At 31.9% G+C, this 18,053-nt stretch overlaps 2 long non-coding RNA genes across 6 annotated transcripts; one reads left to right on the plus strand and one right to left on the minus strand.

Moving 5' to 3' along the window:
• Window positions 1–57: 57 nt before the first annotated feature.
• On the plus strand, window positions 58–2,996 carry LOC107368374 (uncharacterized). Its single transcript, XR_001570145.3, has 3 exons — window positions 58–195; window positions 329–2,066; window positions 2,173–2,996. It is a non-coding gene; the product is annotated as an uncharacterized LOC107368374 (long non-coding RNA).
• Window positions 2,997–3,620: 624 nt separating this feature from the next.
• Window positions 3,621–10,420, minus strand: LOC112539526 (uncharacterized). Of its 5 annotated transcripts, none has more exons than XR_016201008.1 (5): window positions 10,031–10,420; window positions 9,807–9,968; window positions 6,610–9,689; window positions 4,518–6,311; window positions 3,621–4,456 (listed from the first exon to the last, which is right to left on the minus strand). It is a non-coding gene; the product is annotated as an uncharacterized LOC112539526 (long non-coding RNA). The 5 variants fall into 5 exon arrangements; XR_016201007.1 differs by having other exon boundaries at window positions 4,518–5,505; window positions 5,599–6,311; window positions 6,610–9,968; XR_016201006.1 differs by having other exon boundaries at window positions 4,518–4,668; window positions 5,248–6,311; window positions 6,610–9,968; window positions 10,031–10,419.
• Window positions 10,421–18,053: the final 7,633 nt, after the last annotated feature.

The following is an 18,053-nucleotide window of genomic DNA, read 5'->3' on the forward strand; positions in this document are numbered from 1 at the left end:
AAAAATGGTTTAATATTCAATTGAAATAACATTAGAGGCACAAATTGTAAAAGTGAAAATGCGTTTCTAAGTCAGCTGATTACATAAGCTCAAAAGCACAACGGCGCTCGCATTTCAAATCCAATATGTGTTATTGATTACATTAATATCATTTTCTGATGGATACAATTTTGATTGATTACTACAATTAATTAGGTAAGTCAATATTTCATTGGAGCAAACAATTAGCTCAATAAAAGTCTGAAAATTAGCTGAAAACACCATTTAACTGACAATAAATGGATAGCAAAATCTCTAAGCTCTAATCTTATTTCTTTGTTTCTCACAGAATACAGAATTTCATCCTCCTATCTTCTGATGCAATAATAATAATCATCAGCATCATCTTCACTTTACCTAGTGACTTAGGAATGGTGACCCATCATAGTGAAATATATTTACATCGCAAACGTTTTCCTCCTCATCATCAACATTATCATCATTTTGTAGGAAAAATAATCATCTTTACCTTGAAGCAAAATAAAAAAAAGGAACGCAAAGATCTCAACCTTTAAGACTCATCTTCTTCAAAATCATCTTATCTTGTCTTCTCCTCCTTTTTTCAACTTTATCTTCTGCTTCATCTTCCGTTCGTGTTATGTCGATCATTTTTTAAAAAAAAATTACTCCAAAATGAACATTAGTCCAAGTGTTGAGAGGTTAAGGTGCAAAAATAAGGTGGATAAAACACTCAGAGACGCATTTTGCTGCCTTCATCTTCATCATCATCATTATCATCATCATCTTTGAAGACGATCATCCAGCTTCTTTCTTCATTATAAATACAACTTGTATGCTTTCTACCTCGAGGCTATTACGAGAGATTCCAGTTTTTGCTGTTCTTCGTTTTTTTGGAGCAAAAAAATTACCCAGAGAAGAGACTAACAGACAAAACTAATATCTTAAGTTAAAATCAAATTGAAGTCAAGATCAAGCCAATTAACTCTCCCAATTTTCAACTAATCATGATCAAAGTAAACTTTGGTTGAAACAATTTTCTTGCTTGCTTTAACCATTTTGATGCATTGAACGGACAAAGGATCAAGTCAAACTGAAAGGCCCAAGTTGAAGTTAAAGGCAAAGAAAACTTAATCAACTGAAAATCTTGATTGACTTTACGATGTGTTGGCCAATTAATTGACCAATTGAAATATCCATTGTAAAAGGCCTTCAGTCAACTCACAACTGCAATCAATTGGAGTCAATTACATGGCAACATTGTAACCATTGAAACAACTGACAGTCACTGCAACTATAATGTTCAGCCTGTTTCTTTACATTCAACATCATCTAAATGATTAACATTTTCAAGAAAATTGTCTTCAAGACTTCTCACAGTTGTCATCATCATCAACATCATCTTCAATGTTGTTGTCATATTAAATGGTTCTTTGTCAATAAGATTGATTATCTTGTAGCATTACCAGACTGACAAGCCAGAGAACGAGAAAACCAAATTTTAAGATATGTAAATTCAGTTTGGTTACTTGCGTGTTAAATATCGTAATGTTATTCATCAATCACAAGTTTAATTTGATGTATCAAATGATTGTGATTTTATGAAATATCAATCAAAACTGTATTCATTAGGTTTTATCATTGGTTGATTATCATAATATAATTAGAGTTAAAATGTTTCTTTAAGTTCAGTTTTGTGCGAACTCATTTTTGAACATTTTGCCAAAAAAAACCAATGAATATTAAATTTCGAGTAAATTTTACTCATTTTTGTATTTCTTGCGAATCTTTTTTTTCACTGTAATTGCATTTTCATTGTAAACTGATGAACATAAATCTTACAAGATTGTTGCTCATCATCGCTAAATCAATCCAAATATATTGCTATTTTGTTAAACATTACATTGTCATACAAGGGAAAAGTTATTGTAATTATTTCCAATATTAGATGTGAAACCATTTCAAGAATCATAAATCAATAGCCAGTGTCAGTTGAAACTAGCAAAATCATTTGATTAATGATTAGACAGAAGCTGTTGTGGCTGTTATGGTTATCAATTGAAGTCAAGGTAAAAACAGATTGAGTTAAGAGTCTACTTGTTGATTAATCAAGATAAATTACTAAATCTAAACCTTAAAGATTAACAATTTTCATTTCTATTGTTTCGTTCAAAGCACAATTTCTGGATTATCGTTTGGTTCCAGGACAATTCTTGGGAAAATTGTGATTCCTGAAGTAAAGTCATTCCTCAAGTCGACAGCACTTACCATGTAAAGATTGGTGTTTGGAACAATGAAATACTCAAAGATAATGGATTCCAATTGATCATTAACTCTTTCATCATATTCCAACAGATGAATTCAAGACCATCTTGAGATATTTCCGAGTTGATATCCAATCCAAAGCGATTGTAAATTATCAATGTAACCATCAAAATAATCAATCTTCATCTGTTAATCAATTGAAACAGCTTAGACTTGATGCCAAAATTAGGTTAAAAAATGATGACATTTATCCAAGTATAAGACCCAATCTTTCATCTTTCATCATCTAATTACAATTATCAAAACAAACAGTAATGCAGCCATTTACATTAAGCCAGTTATTGATACGAGATTTAATATTAACATGGTTACTTTGAGTATTGAGCTGAAGCTATCAGTTGAGCTGAGTATTTCCAACAATTAACACATTTACAAATGAGAGATGAAATTTATCAACAATAACCTCATTTCATCTGTCAATGTTGACATTTATAGCTATCAACTTGAAAACATGAAGCAAAACATCAACTACAATCAAATCATAAATCTATTCCAATCAACCTCTCAGCTTGTCTCTTTCATAGCCAAAAACCAATGTTAATTTACATCTAATATCATTTTCCTGTTTCTTTTCCTATTTTCACCCGTAAAATGGTTCCTCTATCCATGATGATACCAGAAACCAGATTATTAAAAACCGATCAAATTGCTTCCCTATCTTCATTACCATCAAATCAATTGTACATTTCCTTTCAACAATTCCCTCGTAATGACAACTTAACGTGCAAACCCTTTTTACATTTACATTTTCAACTCTGAAAGTAAATGAAACAAAAAATTGCAAGTCTAATTGATTGATTGATCATATGAAATATAAAAATCAAATGTTATCAAAACACTTTATCAAAATGCAAAAAAAAGGGTAACAAAAAAGTAGAGACTGGAAATGGTCAACAATCAAATAAACCACAATAATAAGCGTCACTCCTTGGTCAGCAAACAAAAATGTAATTGACCAATTGAGGGTTCACCTTTTAACACCTTGCCACCTTTTGGACAATAACACTGTTTATTATTGTTGTTTATCAAAGGTAACAATCAAAAGTGAAACTGTAAAGAACCTGGCTTTGACCCGTCTCCATCAATTTGAGTAAGGTAATGAAGGAAAGATAATAATGGACAAGAGACAGATGATTGGTAATGTTGATTACTAGTGATGAGTTTTCATGATCCGATTACCTTTCTTGTTTATGGGTCTACTTTTATATGGTACAGGGCTGTTTAAAAGGTAATCAAGCAAATCCAGATGATGGTGATGGTCAAAAGGAAAGATGATAATAATCAGGGAAACCATCATGTTCAATACAGTTACAAAGGTATTCCCACTTTATTGGTGAAATAATTTACTTTCAATAATCACAAGTAATCATCTCTCATCTTTGACTTTAATAATACAACCCGTAGTCTGTTCAACCATCCAGTTCAATCGTTACTTTGTGTGTTTGCCCTTCATTGACTTCCATAGGCTTTGTACGCCCTCCAAATAGCATAACCATCGATGATGAGTCCATCATCATCTTCATCACCATTTTTATGAAATAAAAACATAATAGCCATCAAAAAATCCAGTGATGGTTAAAGGATGGAAACCATTGGATTTGCTCTGATGGTCACATTTTTTCACTTCACTCTCTAGTTGCTCTACAATTTGCTCATTCTCGGGTGATTAGTGAAGCTGATAATTCACCACGAAAGGTTAAATTGTCCTCATTAGCCATCAGGTCCAACCAATTTGTATCATATGCGAATGTATGCCAACAGACAATATCGACAATTTACAAAACTGGATTCCAGACAAAAATCACAAATATTGCTAGTCGTTGACCAATCAACCTGTCGTATTGACTATTGACTATATGCTTGCCAATTTTTAAGAGACATTGAAAATTCAGAGACTCGAATAGTTGAAAGAATCTAATTATGAGCATTCATCCTGATTAGGTTTGAAATGATTACTGGAAAGAGTGCTTATTCAATAAATGTGCCATTTTTATGTGCTTCAGGAAAACAGTTGCCAATGCTTAGTATTTATCATTTATTAGTTAATTTGTTTCACTTGTAATCAACTAATTGCTGGGTTGCTCTAAATTAAATAGTCGACAGCCAATGGAATCAATTTTTGCTTCAAATGCACCTGAAAAAAAGTAATAATATAAATTAAACTTTCCTATTGTTATAATGAAGCAAAGAATTACCTTGAATACAGTGAACTAGATAAATCAACATTTTTTACCACCAAGAAAGAGGTAAAATAAGGTTAATTAATTCAATAGTTGATAACAGGAGCAACACAATGATAATTACAATTGGAAACATTTCGTCAACAGTGAAAGTCAAAAGAGGAACCTAATTAAAGCAAATGGTAACAAGATATTTTAGCAATTATTTAAGCTTGAGGCTACAACAACAACAAACCATCAATGTAAGCAAAAGGTTGAAAAGTATTTCAAGCTGAAATTGAACATAAAAAAGGTAAATTGAAAAAACGAAACAAAAATAAGGTAAGAATGGATGGAAAAGGTTTACAAAAATAAGAAATGGCGGGAAAAAGAAGGAAACAGACGTTCGAAAAATAAGTTTAACTTTGACCCTGAAGGACCCAAACAGTAGTCTTTACCTTTACATGTTAACATTTTCTTAACCTTCTTCTGTATCATCTTAACTCAACATTTTCTCAAGCAAATGTCTTAAAAGGTTTCACTTACCGTCACACCTTTACTTTTGGCGCTTTTTTTACCCAACACACATAAACATTAAGAAAGAGAGGAGAGACAGACACTCAAGTTACTCATCAAAATACGCAAGCAACAACTGAAATTGCGTTTCAGAAAATGAAACTCAACTGTCTTCAAACCAGTCTCACTATCTGTTGATTATAATTTCAATTTAACCATCAAGAAATTGTTTGTTTTTCAATAACGTTACTTCAATTGATTTAACAGCTTCCATGAATCAACATGATCCAATGAATCGAGGTACAGTTGTTGAATGAATATCTCCTTTTGGGTGTTACCTTTCATTCAGCTTGACATTTCAAAGGTTAAATATTTGAATGTCTGTGCATACAAGTACATTGAACTTGACTGTACTTGATTAAACTTGATTGAGGTTATAACTTGGCAGGTTACAGCTATTCATCCGAGGCTTTTGACCCGATAGGAATACATTTTCTAGGTTCAATGGCTAATGACCGCAAACAAAACAGGCGCATAAGTCCAGACTTGATTCCGTATTTTGAGTATGAATAAGTTATATAATTGATTAATTTTAACTTACTTCGAGGTTATACAATTTAGGTTGAGTTGCATTGAAAATATCACATTTAAATAAACATTTGCTAATCACTTTCACCAGTTATTTGAGATGAGCTTCCTTCAAGCTAATGTTGTTGTTGATAGTGAGCTGACTGTTTTGGCGGCAAAATTTTGTTTATCCATCAACATGCAAGAGGAAGACAATCTGTTGACCGATTATTACGTTCATCACATGTTACACTCGAGTGGGTCAACAATTTGTTATAATGAATTATAAGTGAAAGGGATGAAATCAGGTAAAGGGGAAGAGGAAGAAGACGATGATTAAGAGGAACAAGATTGAGACGCGCGAATCAAATGGTTCGTTGAACGTGCCAGGCAAAGTTATTTGTTACATGTTTTAAGGTAACATGGTGTTAAATGGTATCATCTCATGTGGAAAGCAGCAAAATTCAAATTAACAGCATTTCCGATTATTTCCACTTCTCCTCTGATTGAAGACATTGATTAACATATCTCTTGCAAGATTGAAGCCACGAGACAAATCAACGGAATAATTAATTGGCTAGTTTTTTTGTCCTTATAACCTTTGACAGAGTAAAGGACCAAACATAGATAAACAGTTTTCTTGTCCAATTAATGTCCATAATGATGGTTTACAGTTATCTTTATGTCTACAATTAACTCCAGTGTCCGTCAGCCATATTGTTGGTATCCATTTATAATCACCTTGAGCTGTAATAAAGCAAATCAAAGTTGGACATGATTAATAAATGATCATCATACAAATTTCTTGACCCATTGTTGACCATGTTAGGGTTGATAATTATTTCATGAATTAATGATTCCATTTGATTAGTTTTTCTTTGTTGTAAATCATTTTACTTTTCATTCCAAAATGATTTATTTCCTATTTCATTGTTACCCTTTTGTCTTGACCTTACCTCGATTCAATCGCAATGTAATTGAATTCAATTGTCTTTTTTCACTCTTTCGCTCATTTGTAATGGTAATAATGGTTCGCAGTATTTACCTCAGAGGCAATGGTATGATGATGGTGGCAATGATGATCCAAATATCATCCAAACGGTAGTTGACTGTTATACTAATCATCATCTTCTCTTATTACATTGATTGTAACAAAAAGAAAGCATTGCATTAATTTACAAAAGAGCCTCGAGTTTATTTTCTTGGCCTGAGGTGTGAGCAATTTGGCTTCACAGCAGGTAACATCAGCCAGTAGCTTCAAGCTAACATAACATGATCAACAAGCAAGTGAGAGCTTCTGTATACATGGATAGTTGATAGGAATGGGCAATGAGATGACCATTGAAGGGCCTCAAAAAGAAACTCTTATCTCAAACACAAATAACTCAGTGAACCATGAAAAGAAGAGAAAAAGAAAAGGAGAAAAGAAAAAAATTAACTTAAATAGACACACTTCATAAAAAGTAGTTAATCGATGAACAGAAAATTCAAATTATTCTTAGCCTAAAAAATCAGCAAATTGTGAGGGAATATTCACACAAAATCAGCACAAAATATATTAAAGGTCAATACAAAGGTAAAAATTACTCCATTCAACTGACAGTGATTTATGTAATTTATGTTTCACTTCAAAAAACTATCTTTTTTGCATGTTCAACATTAACTCCATTAATTCATGGCACTTAATTGTTCATTATAATGGCCAAAGATGATGGGATTATGGACTATATCTCAATGAATGGGAAAAGGTTCAATACAAAACAAGATAAAGGGCGACCTGTTAATGGATTCCTCCTGAAGACTTGGAAATTTCAGCAAGTTTGGGATGTTGTAGAGAGACAAATAATACAGCATTTTAATCACAAAACTCCGGACTCAAGAACTCAGATTATTCAGTAGAGAAGGAATATTTTCATGCATCAAATGAAAAATATTAATTTTTAGACTTGTATCAATTCTAATTTTCTTAAAAAAATTAGATTAAATAATTCAATGATATTGCAATTAAGCTTCAAAGATGCGGACTCTATTAACAGGTCGCCCTTTGGGTTAAAGTTGAGCTTTATGATTTTTTGTTTCTCACGTCATTACTATTGATGTAACATATTTATCATATTCATATTTATTTATTCAAACGATTATTACGCTTTATTTGAAGCATAAGTTTTGCAAATAATCACGCAATGTTAATCACAGTCTGATGATCATAAACAATAAGTTTGAATAATATTATAAACATAATCTCACAAGAATAAAAAATGAACGTTACTTATGCTTTTCAATGTTGGCAACTAAAGCTTGACTGATTCCTTTGTTGATCTTGATCTTGAACCGAGTTGCGTTTAATTAAATTAATGGATAAAATAATGAGACAAAATAAAGGTGAATTTGAGAAAATTTAGTCAACCATAATTAGATAGAAAAGATAATTTAATCAAATTGAATAAACAATAAACAAAAACGGTAATGAGAAACCGTTGCTTGGGATATTCAAAATTTTGTCTTGCCCGCTCAATAGCACAAACCAATGAGAAACAAGTGATAGACAAAACAAAGCGTTAATGTAAATGTAGATGTTAGTTAATTATAAATTGTGAATTATGTTAAGCAACCGTTAATGTTTTCCTATTAACAACAATGTTAATGGGCTCATCAACAAGACCAACAAAAAACCATAGCAAATCGTGTCAATTATTACAAGTAAGGGAACAAGAAGTGGACAAAAAGTGGACAAAAAGCGGACAAAAAGAGGAAAGAGTTGGAGCCTTTATTTGCGACATTAACATGTTCTGGGACAATTAAAATAGGTACATCGACGGTGACAAGCAACAAGGTTTAAACAAACATTAAGGTGTCTCTTAAAATGGCCAAAGGGTCAACAAATCATCTTCATTTTCCTCCCACTCAGTCCAAGTGTCTCTTAGCTGCTAATGAGAAGAGTCTAACCTTGCAGACAGTTAATGACCTAAAAAGAAAGGTAAAACTGGCCAATATGAGGTTGATTACCGACAGGATGTTGTACTTTCTACGTTACTTTCTTCTCATCATTCTCATCATCAGCATCATCATTTGGCTTCGTTACTTATTTATACATTTCCGTTCATTATCTCTCGTCTTAAAAAAATCGGATGTTACCAGTTTCGCTCCAATAGTAAACAAATCGTAGCGCAATCTGGTTAGTAACGATTCCGCATCAAACTATCCCTATGTAAACGGAAATGAATGACATTATGAAATTGGTTAATTTAAATAATGATTATGATACTGAAGTATCTGTCTATCTACACCGACAATCAAGATTAAATTTACTTTTTGCAACCAAGATAATATTGTTTCGCATCGAGTAATCTTCACAATTGTATATTATCATCGTCACAAGATTGTTAGCTAATGACATTCAATTAGCCATTTGTCTTTTGTTATAATATCACCATTAATAATGATAATAAATATTATTCGTTGTAATTATATTTCCTCTAGGTATTCGTTGGAGTAAATCAATTTCCGTCCATTGTGGCTTTCAAACACGTATCCATTACCATTAAAGCCATAACAATCCTTATTGAAATCAATTTGAAAATCATCTAATTACAATAATCTAAGTAAAAGATGTATCCCAATGATTGATCCAGTTTCAATGGATAATGAAGATTCAGCCCCATTTTCTGGCTCCAAGCGGTTTGCATATTTGCAAGTAAATTATTTGATTTGGTCGTCTGTCTTTAGGTAAATTTAGTAAAATCACCTTGATCTGGTTAAAGGTGGAGTTGAAATATTTGCCAGCAATGAAAGGTGAAACGTTTTGAAAGATGTAGTACAAGTAATATTACTAACGTCTGTACCATCATTTTTAACTTGTCTTGACATTTGACATGCTTTTTTGGCGGGAAAAAGTGGACCTGTGGGTCACTTACTCATTCACTTTGAGAAGCCTAAAGAAAAAGTGGACACAAACATCTGCTCTACTAAGATGCTCCAAGAGTCTGTTCCATCTTGAACGTCTCGCTTAACTTGTGCTCGCCATTGAAGCCATAATTAACTTTCCGTCTTAAAGGTTTGGTTTTTCTCGGTAAAGAAAGGTTTCAGGTAAAAGAGAGGCTTGCAGACCAACTTCCGTCTGCCCGTCTAAAGAAAGAAAGAAGAGAAAGAAAGAAAGATAAAAGTTACTACTGTGATCTTAAAGGAGCCATGTGGCAACCTTAACTATGAATTACACTGGACCTTTCTTGAGAAAGCAACAACCTTTTACACTCTTTTTAACCTTTTCACAATTTACATTCAAGGTAAACATTTTTGTTGCAATATCAAAACCTTTTTTAAAGCAAAAGATGAAACTGGACACAAGACCAATATTGCTTCATCTAATTGAAACATTTCTTCATCGTCAACTATGGCACCAAATTGCTGTAAAATATCAAGAAATTATAAGCATAAAATTTCATTCAAGAGCTGAACAGTAAACTTACATCACCGATTTTTGCTGCAGGTCCAAGGGCTAATGTAACTTTTCCTCTGAATTCGTCATCTACATCATCTGGTTCTTCATCTCCATCAGAATCTGATGCATTTTATATTCTGCAAGATGATGACTTTAATCAAGTAAGTAAATCAAGGATATCCATCACCATCAACATTAGCTGACACTACGTAAAGAAACAGACGAGAAAAACTTCCACTGCAATTTTTTGATTCTGAATATTAAATATTTGACCATTAATTTTGATTCTGCGAACAGGATTAAATCACTAATTAAAAATGCATAAAAATTTCAAGCAAATGCTCAATTAGCCTCATTAAAAGCAAAAAAAAGTTGATTTTTGCAACAAAAGATGAAAATATTTTATTCAAACAAATGAGGAAATATTTTTATTAAAGCAAAATATTGCATCATTTTATCTCGCAAATGTATTGCAATGCCATCTGTTAGAGTTGAAATTAACGGCAAAATATTTGTGATCCGATTATTTTGATGCAGTCCCTGCCATCTGTTGTTGTAGCTTGAAAACGAATTTCAAAATAATCGATAATTTGTTTTGTTTTGTATTATTTGTATTATCTTTATTATAATCTATGAGATTTTATTGAATCAGAATAATGATCAGGTCATTGCCATTGTTCATGATTGGTTGGAAAGTTCTTTTACCTAGGAAGTTAATTTAGGATTAGGTATGGAGACAAGACTTTTGTTTCCGTTAAGTCTATCAACCTTTATTCAACTGTCATCAATACATTCGTCCATCACCATTATTATCATCATTAGCATTAAAGACCATCAACTAATTCCCATTATCATCAATTTAATGGATAGGTGGACAAAATCCCGTCTCATAAAAAACAATTGGCAACTTGAAATTGGATGAACTTAACCCAAGCAATCAGGATTACCATCATCCATTAACAAACTATCAATACACTTTAATCCAACAAAGATGACTGGAAATTAAATTTTGAAGGAAATTTATTGAGACTAATGGCTGTTAGTTTACCAGTTAATCCAAGTTTTTCCTCTAATTGATTGCTCTTAATCTATACTCCACTCCAAGACAGGATTTAACGATTTTTGCCGATGGAAGAGCTACCAGGATGGACAACAACTATAGTGGACCTCATTTTGATCATGGCTACAAATGGATTGCAATCAAAACTAACAATACTTTTTCTGTCAATATATTGATTTTACAATTTGTTGACACTAAATAATGTTAATAGATGACACTACTAAATGGTTAAAGGAGCGCTGGTATTGACTAAATATTGCTGTTTCCCTCATCCATTGCGATTGTCTGTTGGATTTGATCTCACACGAAACTCTTTTTTTCAAAGTGAAACTCATAACAGATAATATTATCTAATAGGAGAATCTAAATAGCCAACTTATACCATTGCTTATTATTTTATTGACAGTTAAACTTTAATCCGTCAGCAACCATCAACCAAATACACCATTACCAGGAAAACAAGCAAACAGCAACTATTAAACAATGTTACTGCCGTGGAAAGCCAGTTTTAGTTTCCATCGGGATGAAAGAATCAATTTATTGAGTGTTTTCTTCTCTAAATTGTGAATCCTTAGTTGCAAAAAATGTGATTTTATCTGGAGTTGGAGGTGAAAATTTGGTGAAAATATCGAAACAAATAAAATTTGGAAAGTTGTTTTGTGGTTCAGTATATTGCTGCTGACAACAACAAAACCTAGCCAACTCTCCAAATGTGTGTTAAACCTAATAGTGAGCAAGTAAATTGGATGGTTACTTTAATTAAACCCTTCAGAGCCTTTGGAAATATTAGCTCAAAAAACAAAGCCAGACCAGTTAATGAACCAATTGACAGTGGATTGTAACAATATAAAAAATTGGCAAGTGAACCAAGCAAACAACAATCAAAAAGGATGGCCGAAAAGAGTAAAATATTTTGCTGTACAAAATATACTTTAATGGCATGTAATGCCTTTGGTATAATGTTAGGGATATTTGTTGTCCTTTTTGGTATGTCTTATCCTGAAGAACGATTCCCCGGTGGTTATCGAGGTAAAACAACCGCAGCAATATCAATTGTGATGATCTTCTTTACCCTAATCGGTTATTGTGGTGCTCACCATCAGAAAGCCTATTTTCTGATCATCTATTCAATCATAATAGTGCTCTTCGTGGTTTCCAATGTGGCAACTTTTTTCGTCCTCCCAGAACACTCACTGTTTAACCTGGAAGGTAAAACCTTTTGGATTCTTACCATGGTATTAGGATGTGTCCTCGCCTTTGCCTGTTTATTTGCTTACCAAGTGCGAACCCGATCAAACTCTTCCTCAACCACAACCACAACCACAACAACCACCGGTTTGGGTCAATTCACTTTACCCAATGGAGGTGCAATAATAGTTAAAACAAATGGACCACCAAATAGTGCAAATAGTACATCATCGGCAACCTCATTCATATCAGTGCCAAGATTTACACCCATTCAACCTCCATATTAAAACATTTGACATTCAACTCTTACCAACAACAAAACCCAGCGACACCAAATCATCATCATCATCATCATCATCAACCACCAACAACAATCTATACAATATATAAAGTCAAACTATGAAATTTTTGCGGGAAGATTGTGCCCAAACTAAACGGATTCTAAAGGAAATTTTCACATAGAATGATAGCCCTGATTGAACTTCAATTACGAAAAATAGTCAGAGCTTTCTCGGAATTCAGGTTACTGAGAAATCAGCGTTTAAACAGGGTGGGGGAAAAAATGCAGAATCCGTATCTTTTATTATTGACTTTGGGGGAAAAACTTTTTTTGTATTCAGATTGATGGTTTATTGTTGGGTTAGGAGTATATGTTAAACTGTCTTTCGAGCAAAGAGTAAGTTAAATATCTGGTGCTCCAACTGTACAACTCTCAAAATCAACGAAAATTCTTTAGTTTTTCTCATTGACAATGATTTTTAATCAACAGTTCGAGTCTTTAAATTTGGATTGAATCTATTGTATTCAGTGAAAAGAAATTTACGATCAGCCATGATCGAGGGCTCAGCTTGTAGTAATAAGCATAATGAGAAAGATAATAATCCTATCCAAAGTTGGTTTTGCTTTTTGTTTTTTTTGTCTTTTCTCTTCAACTCAATATAAATATCATCACTAATGGTAATGAGATGATAACAAACAAAAGTACAAAAGATGAAAATTCATTATGAAAGATGGAAAAAGATGAATTCAAATGAATTCTCTCATCTTTTCAGTTCATTTTCGCTGTAAATTTATTGTAATCTATTATACAATACTATCACCACCATCTTAACAACTATTAGACTAATAGTAGTTTACAATTTATTCTGGTCAAAGAAAAAAGATTTCCTCTTCCATCAGAATTTTCATGAAGCAAGATTCAACAAAAAAAAGGAAGCTAAATTGCCTCTGTAAACGCACATTCAAAATAAAGCAAACAAGCAAAACCAGATTGGGTGAGAGACAAAAATTCATACTTAAAAAATGATCACCAACAGTTATCATCATCACCATGAATGGTGAATATTACGTGACTCTCTGAAGATTCATAATCTGTCAAAATTGAGACCAAAAGTTGAATACAGATTCACATGCTATTACAATAGGAACCACCAAACAAAAAGGAGGAAAAATGCAAAACTGGAAAAAATGGAAAATGCAAAGATTTAAAGATTTCAGGAGAAACTATTTTATTTGGTTAAACCATTAACTAATTGTTGGGTCAATATGTGGATCAAATCAACAATTAACAATCAGGCTTAATCAATTGTGTAGAGTATTTGTAATTAGATTTAAAAGATGATTTACTTTAGAGGTTATTTTTGTTCAAATCCAAGTCAAACCCAGAGAAGCATGTTTAACCCAAGTCTCGACTTGTACAAAAAGTAAATGTAAATAGTTTAATTGATACAATTAACCCTGGATTAAGCCTCAATCATCATGTAAACATCATCATCACTGACCCATTGATCCACCGTCGTTGCCCATCATTGGTCTCATCGTCAACATGATTCAAGCCTGATTACCAATAATACTAATCAACAGAGATAATCATGATGAAGACAATAATGTGAAGTGAATTAGTGTTTAAAAATTTGTTGCTTCCTTCAACTTCACCTGAAAACTACAATAATTATGATTGATAAGTAACAAGACAAGTAACATTTAATTTCCCATGTAATATTCAATTGTTACTTGAACAAATTTATTTCAATTTGATTTCTTTCCTCCAAACTGCAAGCCTTTCTTTAATGACAATTGTTTCAATTAAACTTGACCAAGTAACAAATTGAATCAAAAAAAAGAGGAGAAAGTAATGTTCAATTGTTTAATCATAATTTTTGTTAAAACAAAAGATTGCTTTATTATTCTGTTGATATAAGTAACTAATACAAATCAATTAAAGCTTGTTAATTGAAATGATTGAAAAAAAACAAAACAATTTAGTCGTGAGCTTAATGATTACAGACAATAATAATGATCAAAAAACAGTGTTCAAGTCGTAAGCTCAAAACAAGAGACAACAGAAAAGTTGTTTTGCTTTGTTTTTATATTCAAAAATGGGACAAATTTTAATCCTTTTTTTTGGTTTTTGCTTGTTTACCTTTAATATAACATTAAATTACCAATTTTGACTGTCAATCCTGTCTTTAAATCCCTCATTTCAATCAAACAAAAGCTCAACATTTTCCCTGGAAAATATTAAATCCTTTTCTTTCCCTCAAATAATGAATCGCTTAAAGGTTAATTTGTTTGAGATAATGAGTGAAGCATTTACAATGGTGAACATTTTCCTTCAACAGAAAAGCCATTTTTTTGATAATTTTGCATAAAATGTATTTCATTTGAAAAAAGTAAACGATTTGACTGGAAGGCAATGATAATTGCAACTTGAATCAACTCTTTTATTGAATCAATTGCACTAAGTGCGAGGCTAAATGAACATTTAGTAATTAACCCTCAATAATAGTTCACCTTTGAAAGTAAATTTCGCCAATTCCACAAAATGGAAAAAAAAATTCTAAGATTTCTTGATTTAACTCAACAGTAACAGTTGAAGAATCTGATTTGTGTTTCATTTTTCGACTCAAAAATCTATTCTTGAATCGCTTTGAAAGTGTGAAAAGATTCAAGTCGTTCACGAGTCAGATTATTAGTTAAAGTACAAATCGATGGAACCAATTGAGGATGAAGAGGAAAATAAAGAAAAGATGAAAATGAAATAACAATCATATCTCATTGTGTTCATGAGAAGAAAATTTCCAAATTTCTTTTTTTTTCTTCTTCCATTTCTTTTCATCTTTACCTTTTTTTCCCTTCACCAAGTCAATGGTTAAAGAGAGTTAATATGAGGAAAAAATGACGATGATAATGATGATGATGAAGACTGGAAAGGATAAAAGTCAATTGTTTTGAGTGAAAAATTGACTCCAAATATAAAGAGTACCTCAGTTGATGTTGAAATGAGGAGTGAAAAGGCCAAAAACAACAATAACTATCATGATTATCTGTACAACATTGTGTTCAGTGTTCATTTGAAAAGATTATTTTCCATTTTCTCATTTTCTCTTTAACTCCCAGTTGAACTTTCAATTTCAATCTCGTCTTCAAATGGCGTTATTTCAATGCAATTAAGGGTAAATAATACATAAATCAGTTCAGGTTAAAGTTGAACATTTTCTTCATTTCTTCTTCTGATTATGATTAATTGAAAGTAACGATTGAACAAAAGACTTTACACTTTTGAAGGAAACACTTAAATTTGGTAAATTTTGGGTTCTTTGGGTTTCACCAGATAAATACGAGTTCACCAATCTTTATTAATTGATGTAATCAAATGGATCAATTGTTTAAGTTAATCATTGGGAAAGTTAAAGATAATCTTGAGAAGCGAATCAAGTAAATGGTTTTTGCTTCATTGGAATCAAAGTGAGTTGATAATGAAAAACAATGAATCAAAAGTTATTAACAAAAGGATAACATGAGAAAAGGTTGAAATTAAAGTTTCTTTTGTTTGATGAATGAAACAATGATCTGAAGAAAAAAGGGTTAAAATTCTGGTTCTTTTCTGTTTTCATCCTTTCTTCTGTCATTAACATTGCATTTTTGCGTAATGATAAGGTTCCTTAGGGGTGATGAAGAGGAAAGCTTGATTGATGTTACAGTTTTATGTGATGGAAAGATAATCCAAAATTAGGTCAAAGGCAAAGTGAAAGGGAAGAAGAAGATGAAAGGAAGATGAAAAGGATTGAGAAGAAGAGGAAGAAGAAGAAACAAAAAATAGTAAAATGAAAGTTGGTCAATTTTGTCTGATTGTTCATTTGTAATACTATTATTGTTGAGCAGGAAAATCAAACTGAAAGGATGATGATGTTGATGAGGAAAATAGAGAGTAATTTAGAGGTTAGTAAAGATGTGAAAATGGCTACAAAGTAAATATACATTTGGATTGATCTATTTATTCATTCCAAGTTTTCCCTGTTTACTTCATTTGGACAAGATTGTAGTCCAAATATGGATCATTTACAATTGTTTGGTTAACATGTGAATTGACCATTCGTCTTATAATTCACTTTTCTTTCAATTTTTCACCTTAACTTTTCCTTTCCTTTCAAGAGTTTCCAACATTTCCATCGTTTATCAGTGAATTAGTTTGAACCAGTTTTCATTTGCTTCTCAACTTGCTTTCCATCAATTTCAGATTCCATCCATCAACTGTTAAATTCATTCAATTATTTGGATTGTTAAAATGTTGAGCCGTCTTTCAACGATCAACTTGTTTCCTGCAAAGTTTCCTTCATCTTTTATCCTTCTTTTATTCAGCCAAAAAATAACAAAAAATTTGCAATGCTAACCTTTGAATATACTTTGTTAAACTCGGAAACGAAAGTCTGTAACATTTGAATACATTTCAACTTCAATTGTCCAACGTTTCCATTCAAAACGAGTAGTTCATTAAAGTATCGGAATAACCATGAATAGGTCCAAAATAATTTCGACCATTAGATTGACTGGCTTTTATTTTCATCGACATTTTTTGATGAAAAAAACAAAGTGTAATCCTTCGACTCGATAGGAGCCTAATCATGACATCAATCACAACCGGCTTCATTCAACTCTTCCCCATCAACTTCATCTTTAATGTCTAAGCTTGAAAGCAACATAAAGCAAAAGAAAGTTGAACAAGAAAAGAAGGAAATTTTTTTCCTTCTCTTCTTTTCTTTTATCATCGGCATCATCTTCATCCTCATTGATGGTTCAACTTTCATCCTTTATCATTACTATCATTTCACTGTTTCCATCTTTAATACACGAGAAGAGAAAAAAAACAGAAAAATCTCTTTTGCTCATTTATTCCAAGGATTGATCGATTCAGACACTTTTACTCCCAACTTTCAACTCCCAAGAATAAGCTTGATAATATCAATATAATAAGTGACTTTAGTCAATCCCAAGATTTAATAATAAAAGAGACAAAAAAATAAAAGTTTGAAATAAACTTGAAACTTTAATTCTCTTCAATGAAGCAAAAAAAAGTTATAAAACAAGAGGTAAAATGGTGAATAAAATGATTCCATGTACCGTGATATTCAACACTGTAACCTGAATGTTTCCTTCTTCCTCATAATGTATACACTTTTCAATTTCCCTGAGAAATATTTTTCATGATTCTCATTTATTTTTTTTTTTGAATCATTCAATACATTATTCCAGAGCATTTCATAAATAGTCGGACAATTTTTCATCTTATAAAGTTTCAATATTGCAAACAGAAAATGTATTTTACTTTTTCAGTTGTTGATGCTTTAAGAATCTCCATCATCTTCACCAATTTATCTTCATCTTTATCTTTCCATTTTCCTCCTTCTTTCTTTTCCTTCTCATCTGTTTCCTGATATTGATGAGTTTTCCCTGACTTTTCATGTGCATTCAGTCTGTCGCAATGTTGTTATTTTTTCATCTTCATCTTCTCCTTCAAAGGTCA

The sequence above is a fragment of the Tetranychus urticae genome, chromosome 1, assembly GCF_039701765.1.
Source record: "Tetranychus urticae isolate SD_2017Ah chromosome 1, NJAU_TeUrti_SD_1.0, whole genome shotgun sequence".
Classification (NCBI taxonomy): domain Eukaryota; kingdom Metazoa; phylum Arthropoda; class Arachnida; order Trombidiformes; family Tetranychidae; genus Tetranychus; species Tetranychus urticae.